General features: G+C 34.8%; 1 long non-coding RNA gene across 1 annotated transcript in view; it reads left to right on the forward strand.

Moving 5' to 3' along the window:
* Positions 1–10,993, forward strand: part of LOC150101670 (uncharacterized) — a 126,491-nt gene extending 115,498 nt beyond the window's left edge. Inside the window, exon 3 of the long non-coding RNA XR_016549033.1 lies at positions 8,667–10,993. This is a non-coding gene — a long non-coding RNA (uncharacterized LOC150101670). The remainder of the gene's footprint in view (positions 1–8,666) is intronic.
* The last annotated feature ends 434 nt before the right edge of the window (positions 10,994–11,427 follow it).

Below are 11,427 nucleotides of genomic sequence, written 5' to 3' on the forward strand. Positions count from 1 at the left end.
CCACGAACAGTGGCGTCTCAGTGACCTATTGTAAAGTTAAAGGTCATTTGACTGCTGGTTTATACCGCTGTAGTTCATATCACTTAATTTAAGATTTCAGGAGATCTGAGTCGAATAATTTTATGTAATATGCATATGAGAGTGTTTATATGAGTAGATACTCTCATGTGCTATGGCTCGATTTGCACATTATATTAATATGATAATCTGTTCTACAGTAATAATAAAATGAGTGGCAAACTGACAACATTCTTATGATATTCAACGACTAAAGTGTCCGATCACACTTGAAAGGGCTCAGTTTGTAGTCCTTAATTTGAGACCATTTCACGAACAACAGTAGCAACCGCGAACTATCAGATACGCATTTCTTTGTAATCCCATCAGTGGAGGATGCCTGCTCACGTTTATAACTTGCATATCATTAAAAGCGCAAGACCGTGAGTTGTGGCGCAGTGCAGTCTCAGAGTTATGGTGCAACAAGCTGACTGGATTCGGGAGTTTTATAGACACCATAATACCAGAAACATGGTGCCTAAAGTAAAAGCAATCATTTATTAATACTTTTCTCATATAAGAAAAGGTGCACTATAACATTAAGATATGGTGAAAACAGCCCACTCTAGCAATTGGGTGTTATAATACTTTAGTGTGCTTACGAAGAGATAATTACAAAGATATCTAGAAGATATCTTTGTAATTATAAATTATATAAATTAATTATAAATGACAGGTATTTTGTGATTAATGAAAGAATAGTATTTCCGAATGCAGAACAGTGGCATAGCTGGTTGGCTGAGTAATTAAAGTACCCGCTCTTCAACTAACAGGCTTCGGATTGGCATCTCGTCATGGGATTGGATGTTTGTGATTGTCTTTAGGTGAGAGATGAATTTCATCGCCTGGTGTGAGACTACCGTCCTGTTTATTGCAGGCCTGAAGTGGCTTGATAAAGTTCCATGTTTGGTCTCTAAATTATGTAAAAAAAAAAAAATTAAAACTAATGATAAAAAAAAAAGTCCTTATAAGTTTACAACCCTCCGTGGGTGAAGTAGCGCGCGCGCACACACACACACAAACCTTTTACTCCACCCCGCAACAAGCTTTCAGTAGGCCTCTTGTAGGTTTAGTGTTTTCATTATATATGCAACGTTCCCATTTTGCAGTGTACAAAACACAAGGAAGCATTTATTTTCTAAAATATTTTGTATTTCGTATTATAAAAAGTTTTGTATTCTGAAATATTTAAAATAAATATTTTAGATTACGAAACAATCTTGATGGTTATTATTTTAATTTAAATTCATATAATAAGTACGCTATAACTTGTTATATAATCTCCCTCCCTCCCCCTCTCTCTCTCTCTCTTTCTCTTATTACACACACACACACACACACATGAATGATTTTAAGACGCTAGATGTAGACGTGAGAGCCTCTGTAGCTCACTCGGTATAGACGAAACCCTTTGGTTTCAAAGATCTGGGCTCGATTCTCGTCCATGATGTGAGGAACCTTTATCTGGTCTCTTTCGACGAAAGGTGAGTTAGCCGGTCTCATGATGTCGGGTTTTTCGTCCCTCAGAACAGGGAAACCGGTCCCGTGAACACACGGATTTATAGCCATGAATGGGATGGGAGATATAGACAGATGTGATCTAATGCTTCCATGAAATAACTAAACAATGTACAGTTATTCACCGACTCGTAATATGGGACAGTGCAAAAATCCCGAAGTAAGAAGATAGTTTGTTTTTTTTTAAATCGATCCTAACAAGAGAGGCTGTAAAACGTATAGCTTATCAGTGGTCTGTGTGAACAAGTAGTCAAGAAGAAAGAAAGAATGAATCAATTGATATGTCTTTTTTGTATGGTCGACGACTGTAGTCCCTTGGGGAAAATGTGTGAGGAAGGGTGTATCCAAAAAACAGAGGTAGAAGGAATGAAAAAAAAAAGGTGGATGAGGAATTGGTTCCATATGTTTGGAGTTGACTGTAAACGAATGTTAACCAGCAGTTGCCCATGTGTTTACTGACTTGAGGAAACGTGTAAGAATGGTGGTAGCCAATTCAGTGGAACAGTTACCACCATTCTTACACTTTCGGTGGAAACAGAACATCTATGGCAAAGTGACTGGAGCGAGAGTCTGAGTGAGCGATTGGGGCAGGGAGCAATAGAGAGAGAGAGAGAGAGAGCTATCAATTAACCAAATTGCATTTTCAGAAAGGCTTTTGATGCATCACTCCCGCATACGAGAACAAGATAGGGCTGATTTGGGATTTATTAAGTATAAAGTAACAAAAACAAGGTGCCAGAGGAGGTGATAAAGGTATAAGTTAGTCCGAGAAGAGCAATCTGATATCCCGCAGAGATCTTGGTATTATCAGAGAAGTGAAGTGTGGACTTCATGAGTGAAAGAAGACAGCATTGTGTTTCAGTGGCACTGGAGTTAACAAGATTTTCCTCACTTCGCTAAAATATAGCACGAAGACTAGTGTTTAAGGCACTGCTTACGGAAGATCTTGTAGCGCGGGATATATATGAAGGTTTAAAGTTGAATGACAGAAGGATTAAGAGCTATAGAATTATTTTAATAGATGTATAAGATGGAACACGCAAACGCAAGGGTGTTGGTGCCGTGAGGGGGAGGAACACCTTAGTGTTACAAAAAAAAATCTCAAATGAGAATAAAAAAAAAAAAGTAATTTACAGGTGTTTTGAGACTCCTCCCTTCCCCTGTTGATGAATTTTCAGGCATTCGAGAGATTTATCACTGAGTCTCCAGAGTTGCAGTTCTTAATTCTTTCATCAGAGGTTGTGATTATTCGTGTCGACGGATCACAACGAATCTTAGGGTTTTAGTAATAAATCTCTTACATAATTAATATTATAGCAAGCCAGCAATACTAAACCATCTAATGGAATCGGGAGAGTATTTTTAGTGTAGTGAAAGCTCGAACTTGCATTTTGCGAAAACAACAAAAAACTCCCTACGTACATTAATTAGCCTGCATTATTTGCATGTGAGAGGGTGATGACATCGAGTACTACACCTGCATCTTCACCCTGTAGTAAACTTTATGAATGAACCGTCAACTGGATTGATTTCAAGTAAAAAATCTCTAACACTGATCGCGCCTAATGACAATTGTGCATAACTGTGCATGTGGGGAAACTGAAATGCTGCACTGTAGTATTATGTGACAGGTGACACTCGTTTTGTCAATGTGAAAAAGCACACCTGTTCTTAAATTTTATTCAGCCACAGATGCTTCTCAAGCACGTGACTCCATCCAATTTGCGTCGCACGGCTGTCAACCGTTTGCGTGTTTGTGCAAACGGAGTCGACATCGCTACACGTGAGCATGCTTGTATTAGTGAAGAGGAACAGGTGGAGTCTCCAGAACACAACGCCTATCTTTACTCTGCTTAAAATCTATACTCGAGTGAATTTCCAGCTGCAGAATGCTGTATCTATTGAAAAACTATTGCGCACCACAATTTTGTGATTGATATTTTCCCGCCATCCTGCTCAGTTCGTTATTACATCTCCTTTCTCTGTAAATTCTGTTTAGAAAAACTTACCTGAATACTGCTACGCTCTTGTTGTTACCAGAATGATCACCGGTTCAAATGAAAGTTGTCGAAACCGAGACAACATGGAAATTAGGCATCTGTGCATACTTCAGAAAACTTGCTGAAAGAATAAAACATTCCAAGATTCAGTTTATTTAAGAAAGAAGTATCGTCTCTTAGTTTCGATATAATGACAGTAATTGATTCTAATCCTAATCTTCTAATTAGGATTAGAACATTAAAACAAATAATTGCTTTTTTATTTAGTCTAAATTTATCTTACTATCATCAGAGAGCAGTTTTCTAATTCAGAATTCATTCATTTCTTTAATATTTGGTAATCAGGTAGTTTTCTCTAACATTGAAATGCTTATAATGAAAAGCATGAAGTAAAGATTGAAATTTTGTAAGCATACCAAAATCCTCATCGCTAGATCAGATTTTCCCCAACCTTCCTTTTCATCACACCAAGCACTGTTTGCATGTTAGAAATATTCTAATGGCCATCTGATCGAAGATTTTATGAGTCAAAATGGTATCTGATTTACATGAAGGCAAATACCGTTGAGAAATTGTCACTTGTGCACCTGTCTAGAAATCCCTACAAGTAGTCGAATGGAGTCATCCGGTGAGTGTAGTGCCTAGAGAGGCGGGAAGTACCTGATAATCAACCAACCACTGAAGGTGCTCAGTAACATGATATAGGGAGGTGCATCACCCTGCATGACAACTATTACATTTAATAGACGACAGTTTTGCCGGTATACCAACGCGGTCCGGTGATGGCCACTATTCGCCATAATCGTGTGGAACACAAGGACTACATACACACTGTTCAAACAAGAGAACATGTATAGTGTGTGTGTGTGTGTGTGTGTGTGTGTGTGTGTGTGTGTGTGTGTGTGTGTGTGTGTGTGTGTGTGTGTGTGTGTGTGTGTGTACAGTAATCCCTCGATTAATGTGCCCCCGATTAGTGCATCATTTTTTTTCGATACCCAAATTCGATTAGTGCGCCTCTAAAATTTGATTGGTGCGCCTATATACATCTTAAAAATAAATGTTACAGATTTTAAAAATTTTCTATCTACATTTTATGGCTAACTATATTAAAAAATCACTCACCAGAATGAAATAATTTAGTTACTGATTTAAAACATTTTACAAAATTATTTTTAATGGCATACTACACTACTTCCATGTACCAAATTTTTACCGTCAAAATTTATGTCGTCTGCTAGAGTACGCCCACAGATTCGAGACCCTTCGACACTTCTGCGCATGTCACAAAAAGCAGAATCCATTCCGATAATAGGGTGATCAATCCGTCTTCTGGGACGAGTTGTTTATTATTACACGTCGGAAAATTAACTTCTCTTTTATGATCATCATCATTATAGTTTTTATAGTGGTAACTATTTTGCGTGTATAACAGTTGGGAAATTTTATCTATAAAACACGTGATTTCGCGTGTTGGCGACCAATTCATACGTCCTTCATTTCTTTCTCCCCTTCAATGATAACGTCCAAGAGTTAATTAAATCTCATTCTGAAGAATTGAGTGATTCCGACCTGCTAAATTTAGATACACAGCGGGAAGATCCCAAAGAATATGAAGAAAATTTAACCACTGATAGTCAGCCCAAAGAGATTTCACACAAACAATTTGAAAATATTTTTCGTACAATCCAAGTTTATAAGCAGCAATGCTTAGAGGCTGACCCTGATGAAGAGAGAAGCAGTAAAATTTGCAGAAGAGTAGAAGCGGCAATAGGGCCATACGTCGGTTGTGTGAAAAAAAGAAACAAAATGCCCGCCAAACTACGTTAACTCAATTCTTTGTTAAGAAGCAGAATAATAAAATTAATAAAATTTATATTCTGAATATGTTTTATTGTCTTTCAGCCTCATGGTTTTCCTTTAACTAGGCCCTGAGACATACCTTAATTCTTTTATAAAAAAATTAAGGTTAAAAAAAGAAATTTGAGGAACGAATTATACTTTTTCCTTTAGGTTATTGTATTCGATTAGTGCGTTTTCGATTAATGCGCCTGATTAAATTTCCATTAGGCGCACTAATCGAGTGATTGCTGTATATCCTGGAGGTCAAGTATAGTAACAAAAACTCAAATTTGAATGTTTTTCGATGTGCTTATTGTATGTGTGTTCAGAGTGCATTAGCGCCTTTTAGGATTTTGCTTATTTTGTTCTTGACTTTCTTTATACATGCTTTTTTGTATATTTCTTGGAAAGATGATTTTGTTTGTATATTTCATGAAATCGTGACATTCCAACCTGTTTAGTTGACAATAAATAAACGAAACTGTTTCGTTTGTTTATTGTCAAACAGGTGTTGATTTTTTTTTTTTTAATTTTGATACCGTTGCTGTATAAGGTGAAATTCTAATATTAGTATTTTAGAAAGTCTACTTTTTTAATGAATGCACATTTATTTTAACTCACTGTCATAAAAACAACAACAAATTCTTCGCCATTTTGATTAGTGAGTTCGAAAATGGTAATCTTCCGATTTTCGCTCACATTACTTTGGAATGTGACTGCAAAATTTCCAAAATCAATACATGAATAAAAGCAGACAAAAACTTGCTGGTCGCGTCTGCCAGAAGATTGAAGGAGCATAAGCAGTTATCGGACAATTGCTACACTAATGGAGATTGGGCTTTGTTATTCATTCTTATTATTATTTTAGTCACTGAAGTTTCTCCCTTCCCTCTTCCGACAGTTATTTGACATTTTGTTCACTGCAGCTGAAATTTGAATTAAATGTACGCGAAATCGAAACTGAAAGACGAAATTACCAACTAGGCTAGCATATGCATTGGGAGCATCCGAAATTAGGCATCAGTGATAGTAATGTCAGTACAGAGTCTGATAATTAAGTAATGAGGCTGAATTTATTACGGAGCCTGTGGCAACACTGGATCGATAACAACGGCAAGAGTATGTTTAATACAGGACTAAATTTTGTTTAATAAGTAAATTTGTTTTAATTTAGTTTGCGCGTAAGAAATAACTTTTCTTTTATTCAATTATTGTCGAGGTTATAACTTTTACGGTTTTAGTATAAATAGTTTAAAAATTTGAATATCGAAGCGTAATTCGATAAATTAATGAATCAACAAGTGAGATATGAGGATTGATGGAAAAATATCATCTATATAATAATATAAAAAAAGTAAAGAATAGTAATTACTCGTACTTAAATATTAAAATTTTAAATAATAGTAAACCTTTTCTCAGAAAAAAAAAACAAATACACATAATATTATTATTCTAAGCAATTAAATACACACAGAAACATCGCAAAAAGTAACTAGAAAATTGCAGTCGCCTCCAAGACGAAAATAAGATTGAGACTTGTGGGGACTTCAGTGCTACGCTTGCTGAGAATGAAAAACGATTATTGTATTTTTGAAATCAAGTGTCACAGGAAATGTTTGAAAATATATTTGATATATTACCACCGCTCAGCTTATTCGAGGTCACTGAAATGGCTTCAAAAAGTTTCAAATGTGGTCTCCAGAGCAAGCTTTCCAAACCATGTAAAAATAAATAAACAATTCATACATATATACATAAATATAAAGGATAAAAAAATCCTTATCCCGCTGAAGGTACTAATCTTCTATAGGTTTACAACTTTTAATGAGTGAGAGAAAGAGAAAAAAAAAAAGTAGTTTGGATAAGGAGAGACTGAGTGCATGGATGGATCAGAGAGATGTCCAAATATTATGCTGGGAGGATCTCTTCAAAAGATGAATAACTAGAAACCGGTGGATAACGCTTATGAACTCTTCCCTCTTATGGCTGAAACACATTTTTTTAAATTTGCTTTTGTGATCCCACCCACTGAAACTGTAAACTTATATATAATAGGTGGACGAAAGGTTAGAAAATCCAGAAACCTTACTCTATAGACTGCACATCGAACTTTTTTTTAGTCCTTTCGGACCTCCAACAAGCAAGGTCTCACACAGAGAGATGAAATTCAGCCCCACTTAACACATTCAACACAATAATCTTTGGTTGCAGTGAGTGGAAGCTGGTCACTCAGTCAACCAAGCTGTAAGACCAGGGATAAGAATATGCAACATACTGTAATAATTTGTTCGACTTTATTTCTTCTGGAGACTTCATACCTTCAAAAATTCATACCTCTCTTCATCACTAGTAAAAGAAAAATGGAAAACAAACTGCCAACCTATTTTCAAAACTTAGGACAAACAGAGTTCAGCTCATTCCATTCCCAAACGGATCATTCATTTTCATGATTTTGCGCATGAAATAATAAGCTGATAAAGTCAAGCTTTACTTGTTCCAATGAAAAATTGTGGTTTCTATAAGTAAAAATAAACACCGATTTCTTTTGTCAAAAATGTGTTTATTATAATGTTATGCATAGAACACTTGGATAGTTTTTATACAGCTGAAAAGCTTCTTATTAGAATAATTTTGCCACTGAATAAATCCGTAAAACTAAACGACTGATGAACACTTAATCTCTTTGAGTTTTCTTGAAAATTCATCCCTCAAATAAAAAGAGGTTGCGGGTTCGAATCCCGTTGGAGCATGAATGTTTGGGATCATCTTTAGATGAGAGATGAATCTCATCGCCAGGTATGAAACCAACTCACCGCTTAGTGGAGACCCCTAAAGTGGCTTTAAAAAATCAATATTTAGTTTCCATAACAGTTTCTAGACCAGGTAAAAATTAATAAAAATACAAAATATATAAGAAGAAAAAATCCTTAGTCCACCTAGGTTGTAAATGTACTTTGTAATATAGTTTTAAAACCTTTCCTGGGTGCAGATTACAGGATGATCTCTAACGAAAGGAATTTATTTATTTTTATGACAGGCTCATCCACGATAGGTCATAAACTTATGGTACATCGATACCGTGATGGATTATGGGGTGTTAAATAATTCGGAAACACTTGTCATTTCAGTCCTCCAATAAACAAAGTGGTAGTCTCACGTATAGCATATATACTTATTTCATGTGTGGATGTGAATCTATATAATCGTCAGCATATGCTTTATATATTTTTAAAATATATTTTCTATTAATAGGGTGCATATGGATTCTGGACATTTTGAATGGAATTAGCAGCAAGAATTTAATAAAATAGAAGACAGCAGAAGCTGACATCGAACTAAAGAGTGGTTTGGCAATGCCGAATCGAGAGAAAAAGAGAGAGAGAGAGAGAGAGGGTGGAACTTTATTATTGTTGTTGTTAACGGGTATCTCCATGGAGTCCAAAGACTCATTATGGAGGCGCAGAAACATCGTTCACAACATACCCATCATACCTCCCAAAATGCAACCAAAATTTCACCATGGGAGTAAGAAACTAACTATTATTGACACAATGCCTATCACATCTCTCCTTAAACGGATTCACCGACGAACTGACAACCACCTCAGGCAACCCATTCCACTCATTTACTACCCTTGTAGAAAAAAATCTAGATCTCACATTCTTGTGAGATCAACTTCCAATGATGACCTCTTGTTCTGTCACCATCTGCCATGTACTGAAAAAGCTCCCGGACATAAATTCTATAAAATCCTTTTAGCAGCTTCAATGATTCGATCATGTCACATGTCTTCCTTCTATCTGTCAATTTTTTGTAACTCACAAATCTTCAATCTGTCCTCTTACAGAACATGCCACAGGCCCACAACCTTGGTTACTTGCCTCTGAATCCTCCTCAGCTATCTTCACATCTCCAAGAAATCCAGGTGACCAAATCTGAGCACAATGGTCTAGATGTGAACATATCAGAGTCGTATAAAGAGGAATAATGACTTTTTTTTTTGTCCTTACTAATCAGCTTATTTTTGAGCATCCAAGTGATCTTCAGATCTGTTTTGCCAATTTTTGCAATATGACCTCTGAAATTTAGTTTCCTATCAACCATAGCTCCCAGATCCTTGACCTCATCAATTTCTAGCAAGCGAAATCCCATCAACAGAACACACAGAATGAAATTTTTTCAATCAAATGTGCATAACTTTACATTTTACCACACTAAAAGAAAAACCATTATCCTTTGATCACAATGACAGCCGATTCGAATTATTCTGCAGGATCGCTACATCATCTTTATGTACTATAACGTTTCCCAACTTAGCATCATCAGCAAACAACTGAATATCACTCTTTAAATTGTCTCCAATATCATTAATATAACAGATTAAACAGCAATGGACCAAGAAAAGAGTTTTCTGGAACACCACTGGTCACTTTTATGACCTTTGACTCCGGTCGTCCGCCATGCACCATGCTCCGGTCCTCCTGATGCCTGTTTGACAAGCACCCACTTATCCACGTCAAAACTTCCCATGTTTTCACTCAATACAACATTTCAATCATAAAGTTTAAGCTTTCTTCCGAGTCCACTGAGTAGTAACCATGGAAAACTGACTTGCGGGTTCATTAAGTGTGGGAATTACCAACTAAATCATTCAAATTATTTACTAATAAACAAAGAAAATAGGAATGAATATTAATTGTTGGAAATTGTCTTTTAAGTTCCAGCTGCATTATGTAATGATTTTATCATTTAAATTACGAACCACTTTCCTCTGAATTTTCTAAATGTATTTATTAATTTTTATATAACGGATGCTTCAGAAGTTGGAATTAATTGATCTAATGTTTCCTTTCAATAAATATGTTTTTGGTTCTTTGCTAACATACCATCCACATATTAATATATAAATATATTAATCAAATTTAATATGGCTTACAGTTTATTAATGTATATTACTATTTACTATTTGTCATTAAATTATGAAAATAGAAATAAATGCAATTCATCATAATTTAAAGCGCTTTTAGGGAAGGAAGTATGGGATTACTTTTTAGCTTTACTCTCTATACTTCATTCCATTTTATACTGGTAACTAGAAATTTTAAATTTATATTTTAACCAGAAAATGTAAGGCCCTTCTACTTGAGAATGCAGAAAATAATTATTTATAAAAATTATTTCATCAGTATTTTATAGATGAAATGTAGTTATTTGGCTGAATTTTGATAAAAATTCAAATTTATAACGTAAGTAAACGTAAGTCCTCCCCCAAAAAAACCTTCTCTTATCTGCCCTCTTCAACTTTTCTGTGGTATCCTTTTCAATCTTCCTTCATTCCATGAGGGAAGATTGAAATTGCTCATTTCAAGCGGTTATTTTAAGCATTTATTTATTCAACACTTTATAGTCTCGATATAAATAAATGTTTACAATATTTATTTTTTTATATAATTCCTATGGAATTATATGCATTTAATTTAGTCTTAATTTAATAATGCCATTAGTTTTATTTTATTTATTTTTTATGTTTACAAGTTGGTCATTTTTCAACAATTAATTATATTAATTGTAAAAAATAGCCAAAGATATTCTTCATTTTTTAAGCACGGTTTTCTGATTCTATAAGAAATTATATGTTGCAAGAATTATTTAGAAAATATTTTACTATTAATCAATTTAAAAATATTGTATGAAATATTCTTATGATAATTTATTTTGAAAATTAATATTAACAATAATTATCAAAATTAAAACAGTGTTTCTTATAATGGTTTTATTGTTTATTTTATATTATTCTCAAATTTAAAATAGACAATTTTCACATGTAATTTTCAAAGTTCACTAGAAACTTCAAGCAATAATTAAAATATGCCATTCTATCAAAAAAAGAATATGCATTCCTTCCAATCAGGCCTGTAACGCTAACGTGCACGCTAACGCTGCCCTCAGACGGCAGATAAATAAAACAAACTGCCACAACAGAAAACTGTAGTCGTACGAGAGCCGCGTGCCA

This window comes from Typopeltis vanoorti, chromosome 11, assembly GCF_054136105.1.
Source record: "Typopeltis vanoorti isolate ZY-2024b chromosome 11, IOZ_Tvanoo_1.0, whole genome shotgun sequence".
Lineage (NCBI taxonomy): Eukaryota > Metazoa > Arthropoda > Arachnida > Uropygi > Thelyphonidae > Typopeltis > Typopeltis vanoorti.